At 33.4% G+C, this 13,664-nt stretch overlaps 1 long non-coding RNA gene across 1 annotated transcript; it reads right to left on the bottom strand.

The window, feature by feature from the left end:
• Nucleotides 1–11,271: 11,271 nt before the first annotated feature.
• Nucleotides 11,272–13,320, bottom strand: LOC142614197 (uncharacterized). The gene is made up of 3 exons (XR_012840374.1): nucleotides 12,882–13,320; nucleotides 12,192–12,263; nucleotides 11,272–11,738 (listed from the first exon to the last, which is right to left on the bottom strand). It is a non-coding gene; the product is annotated as an uncharacterized LOC142614197 (long non-coding RNA).
• Nucleotides 13,321–13,664: the final 344 nt, after the last annotated feature.

The raw sequence follows: 13,664 nt of genomic DNA on the forward strand, positions 1-13,664 counted from the left end.
CTGCACACCAAATTCGTAATTGGTTTACGGCTTATTATTTGTAATAAAAATTTATAGAGAATTTCTATAGTGCATTCTATTTCCATGATACAATTTGTTGTTCAGCCTACTCTATTCACAATTTAGTCTCTTAAGATTTGCATGGCTGGTTCTTGTTCGTGTGTGTTTCAGTATACTTGATTTTATTTCTTCTCAATTTGATGGATTCCTATTTGGACTACTGCAGAATTTTGAGCTTGCTTTTATTTTTTTATCACTATAAATTATGCAGATTGTGTAGTGCTCTATTAGTAATATCTGAATCCTCTCTCAATGTTTAGGGAATTAAAATTATTAAAGAGTTTTTTTTTGTCCTTCTTGTATTGAGAACGTTCCTCATTTGGGAATTGGAAATTGAGGAGTGAACTGACTCGGGCATGTCAAAGTAAGGTAATACTTGTTTAGTATCTCAGGTAGAACATCACTAGCAGAGTTAGTTTGCTAGATAAAGCTATATCTGAAACAGCATAGTCAAAGGCAAATGGCAAAGTTAAGGTGCCAAGTCTTTGTATCACAAGAGGCATGAGGTATCAAAAAGTTGCTCACCCAAGTGAAGCAAGGTGCCAAATTCTATATAATGAATTCAAATCATATCTAATACTTATTAGGCACAGTTTGAATTTTTCTAACTGGTAGGAGGCTTTACTAATTAATCTATGTAAGGATATTTGGGCTTAGGGAGGTTTTTCCAAGGGAGTTGGTGATATAGGTGTAGAAGCATTGGATGACTCACCTCTGCTTGTTGATGCTAATGTTGATGGCGTATCCAAAAAGAAGCAAGTTGATCCCTCACATGTGGCCTCAAATGAAACAAGGTCTCATAGGAAACTAAGTCATGCTACTATGATTGAAGATGTTGTTTACCAAGATTTGTCTATACAACTTGGTAAGGTTGCTTCCGCAATATAAAAGATTTCTGAAAATCAACTAAATTTTGGTAGTCTTTATGAAGAAGTTATGAAGATGGATGAGTTTAAAGAAAATATGATTGCCTCTGCATTTGACTATTTAAATGGGGATGAAAAACAAGCAAGGTCATTCATGTTGAAAAATGACAAGCTCCATAGACAATGGCTGCAGAACTTCTTTAACAACTATTTAAGCCAATTTTGATTATGTAGGTGCATTTTTGTTAGAATTTAGGCTTTTCTATTTGGACAATTTGGCATTTTGGTATTTATCAGACTATTTGGACAATTAGATTGAGAAAAATTGATGCTTAGAGTTCCAGAGCCACAAAAATTGCAGTGGTATAGCTGCAATGAGATAATTTTCTAAAAAAAATGAGATAGCTTTCCAAAAAAAATTTGTACATACCAAACACTAGAAAACATTCTCAAACTCATTTTTATTAGTAATTTTTTTTATTTATGTAGAATCTGACATGGCATATTTTTAAAAGCCAATTAAAATTTTTTAATGGTCACGTCAGCATTTAATGTGCTAGCGCAATTTCCATTGAGTGAGTGACGGTAAGGACCAAAATGGAATACATTTTTCATTTTAGAGACTAAAAATGGTAAAATAGAAATGTAGGGACCAAAATGCATTTACACCTGGATAATTTATTTATAAATGCATTCGTCTTCATGATTTAAGGCTATATTATCTCATTACTTTATTTGGTCTATTTGGATTGAGGAGGGGTGAGGGGAGAGTAGAGTTTGACCAAAATTAGCTTATTTTCAGCCAATTATACTCTACTCCTCCTCCCTCCACCCTTAATCCAAATAGGCCCTAAAGAAACTACACAAATGATAAATCCACCAAGGAAGGATTTTGAGTGACCAAGATATCCCATTACTCATTTTTCCCATTCTTTTGATAAAGTTTCAAAAGTTGCCCCTATGATAAATATCAAATTAATTGAGTGTAGGTGTGTGTTCAGTTCCATATAGGACATATACAGGGTTGATCTAGTCTTTATAAACAATTACATGTAGTCTTGATTGTGACTAGATTAGACTTTTAGGGGTATAACGTAAATATAGTTAGAACTTTTCTTGGGGACATTGCAAATAGTATCAAAGTCAAGCTAGTAATCTTGTGTTGTCTTAGTGACATTGCTCGTTGTGGACCATGATGAGATTAATCTAGGTTTTATAAACAACTAAAAGGAACATTAATTGTGACTAACCTTATTCTTATAGGGTATAACATAAGTGTGACTAATGCTCTTTCCAGGTCATTACAAAAATCAACACTTATTAAACTCTTAGTCATGTACATTTTGATATCCATCATTCGCTAAAATCTATAAATAGTCATTCCCAGAGCTTTAATACCATTCAAAGAAAGTAACAAAGCATTACGTTCAACAAACTAAAGGGAAGCAAAATAATGAATTTATACGACTTTAGCTTCAATCATTTGATTGATCCCTCCTTTATAGATCTTTCAGGCTTATTACGTCTTTACAAACATGAGTTTCAAGTGTTTGATATCTCCATCCATGAACTTTCCGAGCTTTTCACGTCTTTAGAAGCGTGAGTTTCAAGTGTTTGATATCTCCTTTAATGAACTTTTGGGATTATCATGCCTTTTGAAGCTTTAGCTTCAAACTTTTGATCCCTCCTCCATGCAATTTTCGGGCTTATCACATTGTTAGAAGCATTAGCTTTAAACGTTTGATCCCTCCTTCCATGGATTTCCGGGCTTATCACACCTAGAAACTTCTAAATGATGTGCATCACGCAGTTGCTCTTGAGGAACCCTCCTCCTATGGATTTCTGGGCTTATCACGCTTAGAAACTATTAAATGATGTGCATCACGCAGTTGCTCTTGAAGAAAGTACTAGGTCAACTTTCAACAAATGCTGAAAGCAAAAGAAAAGAAAATAAGATTTTCTTTTTGCCATGTAAAGTAGAATTAAGATTCATGTGTAGCATTGATGGAAATGAACAACATACTTTCTCCAATACATTGCTTACAAATTATTGGTCCTCTTGAAAATATAGACAAAAGATTTAGGTAAAAATACAAATTACATCTTTAATTGTAGCTATCGAATGATAAATAAATAATGGATGAAGTTAAAAAATAGATAAATTTCGAACCTGTAACATCCTTCTTAAGTTCATCTCCAAAAAATTTCCCACTAGTAACAGTGAGAACTGAGAAGATTATAAATATGCTTGATGCTCCTTGAGGATGAAACATCATATAACAAGTTAAACACCAATTTATTTTCCAGCAATGCCTCAAAAGCTGATTACAGGAGAATTAAAACCCGAAAATCATGACATCCACAAGATTGAAACGCCCTCAACTACAGTTTCTCCCCATGAGAAAATTTCAATGGCACCCAACGTGATTAAAATTCTAACTTAATTCCATCTTCTATCAAATAATGAAAGAAGTGAAATAGTTTCCACAACCCATCCTACATCCACAACAAAATCTAAAAAAAATACCAAATCACACCTAGACCTAAGTCTCACAAAAATTTATAGTTTTGTACAAGACAATTCCAATAATCCCAATCCAAACCATCATTTAAATTTTGAAAGAGAAATGCTTTCTCTCTCTCTCTCTCTCTTTTTTGGAGAATTATTGAAGAGAATTATTTAACTGGATGGACAAAAGGAGTAAACTGACAATAAATGTCAATTATAAGGATAAAAATAACCAAAAAATAAAACTTTTTAGACAAAAATAACAATTAACTCAAACTTAAAAGATGTAATTTATATTTTTGTGTAAAAAGTTTCACATACACTAACAATCCTCGAGTCTTTTGGCTAAAAATTGCAAAAAACGAAGTTTATTATTGTTATAGGTACTGTTCAAAGTTATTTGGCAAAATGAGAAAAGAGACTGAATTTCGGCAACTGTATTGCCGAAATTGCAAGAAAAAAGTAGGATGTGTCAGGGGAGAGAGAAAATTGAATTTCGGTAATGACATTACCGAAATTCTTGTCCTGCCCTGCTGCCCGTGAAGTGCCCAAAATACTGAAATGGAAAACCAATTGTGGCAATGGCATTGCCGAAAATGGGAGGGGAAAAAAAAAAAAAAAATTTGTGGCAACCAAGTTGCCGAAAATGGAGGGAAAAAAGAAAAGAAAAAAGATGCTACGTCCACAATATTTTTCACAATAAATTACAGGTGGTTAGTTGTTATTGGTTCAAATTTGAACCTAACACTAAGATAATTTTTTTGCTCCAATAATAACAATAAGTAACAACTTGTCATTTATGATTTGTTGTAAAAATATTGTGAAAATGTTGTGAACGTATCATTTCTAAAAAAAATCGTGGAGCCGAAAAACAACTAAAAAAAAAAAAAAAAAAAAAAAAAAGGGGCAATGTGGCAATGCCATTGCCGAAATAGAGGGAAATTTGTGGAGCCGAAATATAAAATAAAAAAAAAAAAAAAGGGCAATGTGGCAATGCCACTGCCGAAATAGAGGGAAATTTTTCCCTCTATTTCGGCAATGGCATTGCCACATTGCCCCTTTTTTTTTTTTTTTTTCTTTCTTTCTTTTCCTTCTATTTCGGCTCCACGATTTTTTTTTAGAAATGATACGTTCACAACATTTTCACAATATTTTTACAACAAATCATAAATAACAAGTTGTTACTTATTGTTATTATTAAAGCAAAAAAGTTATCTTAGTGTTAGGTTCAAATTTGAACCAATAACAATTAACCACCTGTAATTTATTGTGAAAAATATTGTGGACGTAGCATCTTTTTTCTTTTTTTTTTTTCCCTCCATTTTCGGCAACTTGGTTGCCACCATTCTTTTTTTTTTTTCCTCCCATTTTCGGCAATGCCATTGCCACAATTGGTTTTCCATTTCAGTATTTTGGGCACTTCACGGGCAGCAGGGCAGGAAAAGAATTTCGGTAATGTCATTACCGAAATTCAATTTTCTCTCTCCCCTGACACATCCTACTTTTTCTTGCAATTTCGGCAATACAGTTGCCGAAATTCAGTCTCTCTCCTTATTTTGCTAAATAACTTTGAACAGTACCTATAACAATAATAAACTTCGTTTTTTGCAATTTTTAGCTAAAAGACTCAGAATAATACGCTAGTTTAGTAATGCTGCCCGAGAATGAATTATCTTATATGTATCTTGATTTTGTTTGAGAATTTCTCTATTCTTTAAATGAACAAAAATAAATCAATAATTGAATTAAAGGCACACATATACATAATGGCCTTATTAACAGCAAGATGTGGGCCATGTGGCAACAAAATTTTTCTGTTTAACCCAAAAAAGAAAAAAAAAATGCAATGCCTAACACATGATAGAATAACCAAATTTGCCAAATATATATATATATAATATAAATTTTGCTATTGCACAATTACTCAACTAGAGTGCCTATATTATTCAAAAAGATTGCAACCTATAGAAATTTCGATATAAATGCCCTCTTTCCCTAAGAGAGACAATAACTACATCATAAGAAATTCTTCCATTCCATATTAAGCGTTGGTTTGGATAGCGTCCCGTTGCAGACGTCTGCATCTCCCATGCACTATTCACGGGACCCACAAGTACGAAAAAAGAAAAATAAATAAATAAATAAACAAATTTGGGTCTCACAGCAGTACTATTCGCACATTTAAAAATTATTTTGCTACAATGTTTTCAGTTTTCAGCAATAAGCGGTATTCAAACAGATCCTAAAAAATTAAGGAAAACAAGCCGATTAAGCCAAATTCAAATCATAGTTTTTTTTGGGGGGGGGGGGGGGGGGGACAAAATAGGTTCAGACTTCAGAGAGCACCATATATTTATATTGAAATTAAGAAACGTTATCACTTCCAAATTGAGTCCTAAGATTAATTAACTTTGTGATCCATATTGGACCAAGCCCTTACATTGAAGATTCTGAACCGGTAGAAATACCATATTTTTGTACTATTTGAATATAAATAATCACATATAAATTTATAAATATAAATATATACCACAATGAGTAACAAGAGAGAAATATATAAATAATAATTAAAACAACCACTAATAAAAGGAATAGGGAGCAAGAAATACCACTCCAAGCAGTCTCGTCCATTGAACAACTTTCTACTTCTAGACGGATGCCTATCTTTCTACGCTCGATTACTGCAAAATGATCATACCCCAATTTTTGGGTTTAAATAATTTGTAATTGATTACGTCATAATCAAGGTGCTGTTAGCAAAAACAAATTAAAACAATGACATCAAATTTCATTGCTATAAGGTGGGTTACAGTTAATTCAATTAGTAAAAATTTTTATCGTCAAATAAAAAATCTGGATTAAAAACTCTTTCTCGAAATATTTCATTGCTATGGTGCACCATGATTTTGCTAAAAAAAAAATCACAAAAAACAACTCTAGTCTAAACTCAAAAACCATATGATCATGCGGGATTTGAGCTAATCATAGCTTTCCCAGGCAAAAAAAATCCAAGGCCATTTAGAGAAACCAGGGAGGAAGACAAATTCAAAAAGTTACTAACTTGTTTTTATTCAAAAAAGTACTTACTATTCAATGGTATGTTTATTTTTGCAAGGAATGCAAATTTCATCTGGTAAATCATTGATCCAATTCGATAATCTAGCAACCTCTTTTGAGATTATATTCATATTAAGTTTTTGAAGGTTAAAATAAAGAGAGCGGACAGTCGGAGTTGGCAAGGGAAGTTTGGACAGAGGGAATATGAGCAACTGGGGATATAGACATGGCATCAACAATGAGATACTGTGATGGCCATGGGAAAAGCCTAAACATTGGGGGGGGGGGTATTTATGCCTCAAATGCCATGGACAGAAATAAAAGTGTGACATGCCTACAAATGTTAATTTTGGAAACACATCCAAGAGCATTGATTGCAATTTAAAAACAAAAGTAAGGGCAGCTTATTGCACGTTGCTGCTACCATATCAAAAATGGTGCTCTGTGATTCCCATTCTGTACATCCCTTACATGCCATTTAATGATCAATGCAATTTAATTCATGCACCAAAAATATATGTACCAAAAATGGCACACCCAAATGCAATTTACTTCCATACCAAAGCAAAAATTTTAGTTTGTGCAGGAAACTGGCATCACAGAATCCATCTTGGAGGGAGACTCCCAGTCCTTTATATCGGCTTTAAAGAATGGGGATAGGATGAACTCTGCTATTGGACACTTAATAAAAGACACGTTGTCTTATGTAAACTCCACTCAGAGCTCGGCGTTCTCTCACATTCTTAGGCAAGGCAATGGTGTAGCACATGCCTTAGGTAGGAGAGCTAAATTTTGTAGTCAATATGAAGTTTGGATAAAGTCTGTTCCTCCGGACATTTCAAATTTGTTGTTAGCTGATTTACCAACCATTTGAGTAAACAAAGCAATATTGGATTCTCAAAAAAAAAAAAAAAAAAAAAAATTATCTTGTATATTACACGGGTTTCGTTTGCTTCTAGTACTTTTTAAACTGGACATGTTGTTTTATTTTAAATATACAATGACAAATGGTAGTGAGTTTTTATCCCTATTTTTTATTTAATTAGTGGGTAATGTGGCAGTCTCTCATTAAAATAAAAGAATATTTATTTTTAAAAAGTACTGGAAGTAAGTCAAACTCACATTACACACATGTATGTGCTTAAAAAAATAATTAAAACTCTCATTTATCGTACAAAATAAAATTCTCCAAAAAATATGTGTTTTTTTTTTAAACTGAACTTCAATACTTTTCTTGATAGTATAATTTTTTATTTTGTTAAGATATTTCAATATGTATGTGTGTGTGTGTGTGTGTGTGTGTGTATATATATATGTGGAGAGTAAAATGACCCAAGCGGGCATTTGGGCCCTTGGGCTCTGGCAAGGAGGGCCGATCTGTTCTTGAGCTAAGAATTTGTTAGTACTGCGAATCGGCCCATACGCCGAGGGTCCGAGGACACATCCGATGGTGAGTTTCTCCTCGGACAAACACAAGAGAACTCGGAGGCTCACTACGAAGGTCAAGGCAGAATTCTGGAAAGACTGTTGGTTAAAAGGGGGAAACCCTGAACCTTCTAGATACACCGGTGTTAGAAAAATATCAAGAGCAAAGGCTGCCACCTTCGCATTAAAGACTCTGCACCTACCTCCCTGACCGCATTAATGGGGAAGTGACCCCTGAACAATATAACTGAAACTTCTGGTCACTATTCAAAGGGACTAAGAGAAGAAATATCTAGAGGGGAGGGGGTTTGAGCAACACGTGGATAAAGCATCAGGAAAGGAAGTATTTAAGGGAGGTGAAGGCCAAAGAAAAAGGGGGATCAGTCGGTAACTAAGGAAGAAATTAAGAATTGTAATCTTTAAGAAAGAAAGAGAAATAATATAGCAGTAGTCCTCGGCTCACGTCCGAGGAGGTCCATCTGCAATTATCATTCATTATTTACAAGTGTTTGCACCGTATAGCCTGTTATCAAGTTCTCAGTACTTCTAATCTCGATTTCAAGCCCACACTCTACAAATTTCATTGTTTAAGACTCATTGGGCCTGAGCCCATAATAATCTTTGGATCCAGGTGCAATTGTGCACTTACAATATATATATATATATATATATATATATATATATATATATATATATATATATATATATAAAATAATTAAGTTATCAAAATTAATATTTTTAGTTCTATGTTTTATTATTTAAATTAAACATCAATATTTTCATGCTTTTATTATAATCCTGAAATTTTTTTCATATATTAATTTTTTCTATAAAATTTCTAGATCTTATTACCATATATATATAACTGATTTAAAATAAACAAAAAAAAAATCATTTGAAAGTATAATACGTAAGACAATAAATACTTCTTCTTTTTTGACCAAGTGCATGAAAGAATATATTTAACACAACATCCTTCATTTACTTGTTAAAAATTTTCTTTATAAATGCAACTAAAATTTGAAGAAAAATACATTTTAAATGTATTAAATTCTTAATTAGTTTTTTTAATAACATCTTATAAAATTATATTAAGATAATATAAGTACGCTACTAAATTGAAACATAATAAAAACAAATAACTTAAACATATAGAACTGTTCTTTTAGATCCAAATTTGTTGTTCAAATTCATAATATAACCAAACAAACATGTATTTAAGAGAGTCACTCTCGATGATGTGAGAGGTGCGAGATCAAATGCCGAGAAAGTTAGGGTTAGAAATGACGCCAAAGGACTTGTAGTTTTGGATGACGCTGGCCTTATTGTTCCAATTTGAAGGGTCTTGACCAGCAGAGGAGCGGAGCTTTGGAGGAACATTGAAGGCTAGCTTGAATGAGTGTGGGTTTTTCTTCAGTTGCCCCACCCAAACCTTTGACTTTGACCTCTTGTATTTTCTTTGTGACCCTCCCATCTCTGATCTCTCTCTCTCTGACTTGTATGGCTTGCTAGGGCAAGATGAAGAGGGCAGGTTGAGTTTAACAGTTCAACCTTTTAGGGTAGGAAACGAGTGTGAAACGGTGTGTTTTGGTTTAGCACATAGGGAGGAAACCCTACATTTATTTATTTTTAATTTATGGGACATAAATTCCTAAGAAAAATTATGGGATAGAAATGATTAAATTTATTAATTAATGAGTTAGTTACACTTATGAAACATAAAGTTTGAAATTATTTTTATTTTGATCCCTTAAATTTGAGAACTTTTATTTACATGTATTGATTAGAGTTGTGGGGATCCGAGAACCGAAGATGGGGAGCACTGTTGTAGCTTTCAGTTGTTCCTCTAGAAGGAGCATCCATAGCCCAAGGAATGAGGTGGTCCAAGGATGGAATGGGAAATGATAGAGCATCCTTAGGGGATATAAGGGATGCAGAGGGGTGTCTTAAGGGTTGAATGAGATCTTTGTAGGAAGCTTCTTGTAAAAGTCTCACCTGATCCTTCGCATTAAATGATTGGCAACAGTTTTATCAGCTATATTAATGAGAAAGTGACCTGAACAATGAATCTATAGCTCAATAGCTCCTTCCACCACCTTCACAAGAAGTCTAAAGGGACAAGTGTCTGAAGGGACAAGTGCCTGAAGGAGATTTGGGAAAATTATAGGTGGAGGGCTAGGATGCAAGATGTTATGGAGTATATAAAGGAATGAGATTCTAAGATAAGGGGGATGCAGGAAGAATTGAGAAAGAAAAGGTAACTGAGAGAACAGTAACTGAGAGAGAGTAACAGTATTTGTAACAACCAAGAATATCATCATCGAGCAAGCTTGTAAAAATCCATTCATATATTAAAACTTTAGGCTTTTGGTCTTCTTTTCCTTATTTGTGTTCTTGGGCGAAGCCCACACTTGTTTATCCCATTCTCTATACAAATATCTATTGATTTGGGCCAAGTTTAGGAACTCTGATATCACTATTTTTGGTGGGCTTGGGCTACCTGACTTCGCTTCCTTAAAAGAGTAATTTGAATTTATTTTTAAAATGATTTTTTCATCCATTTTCACAACTGATTTAAGTAATTGACCATTAAATGCCAACGAAATGATGTTGTTCTTTTTCTTTTTCTTTTTCTTTTTCTTTATTTCCTTTTCAATGTCAAATTAGTCACACCATGAGCATAATGGCAACAAAAAAAAAATGTTGTCCAATAATATTATTGATGATTTATCTATCAATGCATTTATCTTCAGGGTTTAAGGTTGTAGTATCCCATTACTTTCCCCACCAAGAAAGGATTTTGAGTGACCAAGATATTCCATTACTTAAACCATGAAGTTTAATGTGTCAATGGATAAATCATTGAATACTGCAGAACATGAACAACAAGATTAATTTCCAAAAGTTGCCCCTACGAGCCAAATGGATATTGAATTAACTGAGTCTTATGTGTGTGCTGAGTTTCACATTGAACATATATTGGGTTAATTTAGTATTTATAAACAACTACACTTAGCCTTAATTGTGACTAAGTTAGTCATTTAAGAGCATAATGTAGATGTGGTTAGCACTTTATTGGAACATTGCAAATGGTATTGAAGCTAGGTCAATAATGTTGTGTGGCCTCGAAGACACTACTCCAAGTGGGCCATGAAAGGTTAATATTGGCTTTATAAACAACTACAATAAACCTTAATTGTGACTAACCTAGGTTCTTTTGGGGTATATCATAGATGTAATTTTTTTAGGTCATTACAACCCCCTTTTGTTTTCCAACATAAAATGTTTACAGCAACGAAGTTAAAACAAACCGACATTCATTAAACTCTTATTCATTTATAGCAACAAAGGTCAAAAATCGACTTTGATTAAATTCTTATTGCATATAAATTCCAGTATCCAGCGTTCATGGAAATCTATCAATAGTCATTTTCAAAACCTCAGTATCATTCAAAGAGAGTAACAAAGCATTACATTCAACAAAGGGAAGCAAAACAATGAAACTATATATCTTTAGCTTCAAGCATCTGATCCGTCCTTTAATGGATTTTTCAGGCTAATTACATCTTTAGAAGCATGAGTTTCAAATGTTTGATTTCTCCTTCCATGGACTTTCCGGACTTATCACGTCTTTAGAAGAATTAGCTTCAAACTTTTGATCCCTTCTTCTATGTATTTCTGAACTTATCACGCCATGAAAAGCATTAGCTTCAAACATTTGATCCTTCCTTCCAAAAATTCCAGGCTTATCACGCCTAACAATATTTGCATGATGTATATCGCATGTTATGCTCTCGAGGAAAGCGCTAGGCCTATAAATGCTGGAAAAAAAAAAAAAAAAAAAAAGATTTTCGTTTTGCCATTTAAAGTGGAATTAAAGTTCATGTGTGTGATATTGAAGGAAACAAATTAACAAACAATATACTTTCTCCAATAAGCTGCTTAAGCAAATTCAAATCATGGTTTTATTTTTTAAATTTTAAAAACAAACACGAAAAGCAGAAGTTTGTATGAAATGGCAGGTTCAACGAGCATCATATATTCATATTCAAATTAACAAATGCCCCCTTTTCCAATTCTAAATTGGATCCTAAAAGATTAACTTTGTGAACGGTATTGGCTGGAGTACCATATTTTTGCACTATATGAATATATATATATATATATATATATATATATATATATATATATATATATATATAATCACATATAATTATATAAATATTAACCACAGTGATGAGTGAACATGCACAAACAAAAAATTTGATACATACCACTCCAAGCAACCTCGTCCATTGAACTAATATGTGCTTCTAGCCGGTTGCCTGCTTATCTTAGCCCAATTACTGCAAAAATGATGGTACATCAAGTTTTGGGTAAATAATTTTTAATGATTATCTCATAAAGGTGTTTATACTAAAAACATATAACGATTTGTGAGATGAATATGAACAAGCCCCCAATTTTACTATAAAGGTTTACAAATTGGTATAATAATAAATACAACTGGAGCCACATTAACAATACAATAAATAAATGCACTTTTCGCTTTGTCTATTAGCTGTAGCATCACTCGATAACTAGGAAGCTTGAAAATGGACACCGTCACGGCCCACAGGTACGACATAGTAAGACATTAGTAGGCTACCCAAAAAAGAAGTGTTTGTGCTCCCTAGCTCAATACACATATAACATTTACAAATGTGCCTTACAATATTATGATCACATTTTCTTTTCGGATTTTCCTAGACTAAATGAAACATTTCAAAAATCAAAAACAAAAATAATAAAAAAACTTCAATTTCCTATATTAATTTTTTAAAATTTAAAATTGATATTTTTTTAATTGTAAAGTTGCATTGTAGCGCCTCTAATATGAAACATTACTTTAAAAATAAAATAGTGACAATTTAAAATTAAATAACTAAAAATTGGAAAAGTGGGAAATAGATTAAAGAACAGACCATCTTCTTCGAGATCACTATCGGAGTCGAAGAGCTGGAGCTCATTGGCTTCAGCTTGATCGGACGGCTGAGTCGGCGGAACATTAAGAGAGTCACTCTTGATGATGTGAGAGGTGCAAGATCAAACGCCGAGAAAGTTAGGGTTAGAAACAACGCCGAAGGACTTGTAGTTTTGGATGACGCTGGCCTTGTCGTCCCAATCCGAACGGTCTTGATCGACAATGGAGTGGATCTTTGGAGGAATGTTGAAGGCTGGCTTGAATACATGTGGGTTTTTCTTCAATTGACCCACTCGGACCTTTGACTTTGACCTCTTGTATTTTCTTTGTGCCCCTCCCATCTCTAATCTCTCTTTGGTTCTAGTTTTGGTTTGTATGGCTTTCTAGGTCAAGATGAAGAGGAAAGGTAGGGTTTTTTGTTAAGGTTTAACAGTTCAACCTTTTAGGGTATGAAATGGGTGAAAGTGGCCAAATGCCACAATTTTCAGAAATTTGTAGCAAAAAAACATTGTGTTAAAACTAAATAAGGAAATACCACTTTGGTATAACTCGAGTTTCAGAAACTCGAGTTCCAAATGATACTCAAGTTTATGAAACTCGAGTTCCTCATCAATTCTGCCACTGTGGCACTGCTGAGCTGGAATTCGTGTGATTAAAAAAAAAATAATGTGGTCCTCGAGCTTGTTAAACTCGAGTTCCATGCAACACAGTACTCGAGTATACCAAGCTCAAGTACCATGCAACACAGTACTCGAGTATACCAAGCTCGAGTACCTTTTATAAA

This window comes from Castanea sativa, chromosome 10, assembly GCF_040712315.1.
Source record: "Castanea sativa cultivar Marrone di Chiusa Pesio chromosome 10, ASM4071231v1".
In the NCBI taxonomy this organism is placed as follows: domain Eukaryota; kingdom Viridiplantae; phylum Streptophyta; class Magnoliopsida; order Fagales; family Fagaceae; genus Castanea; species Castanea sativa.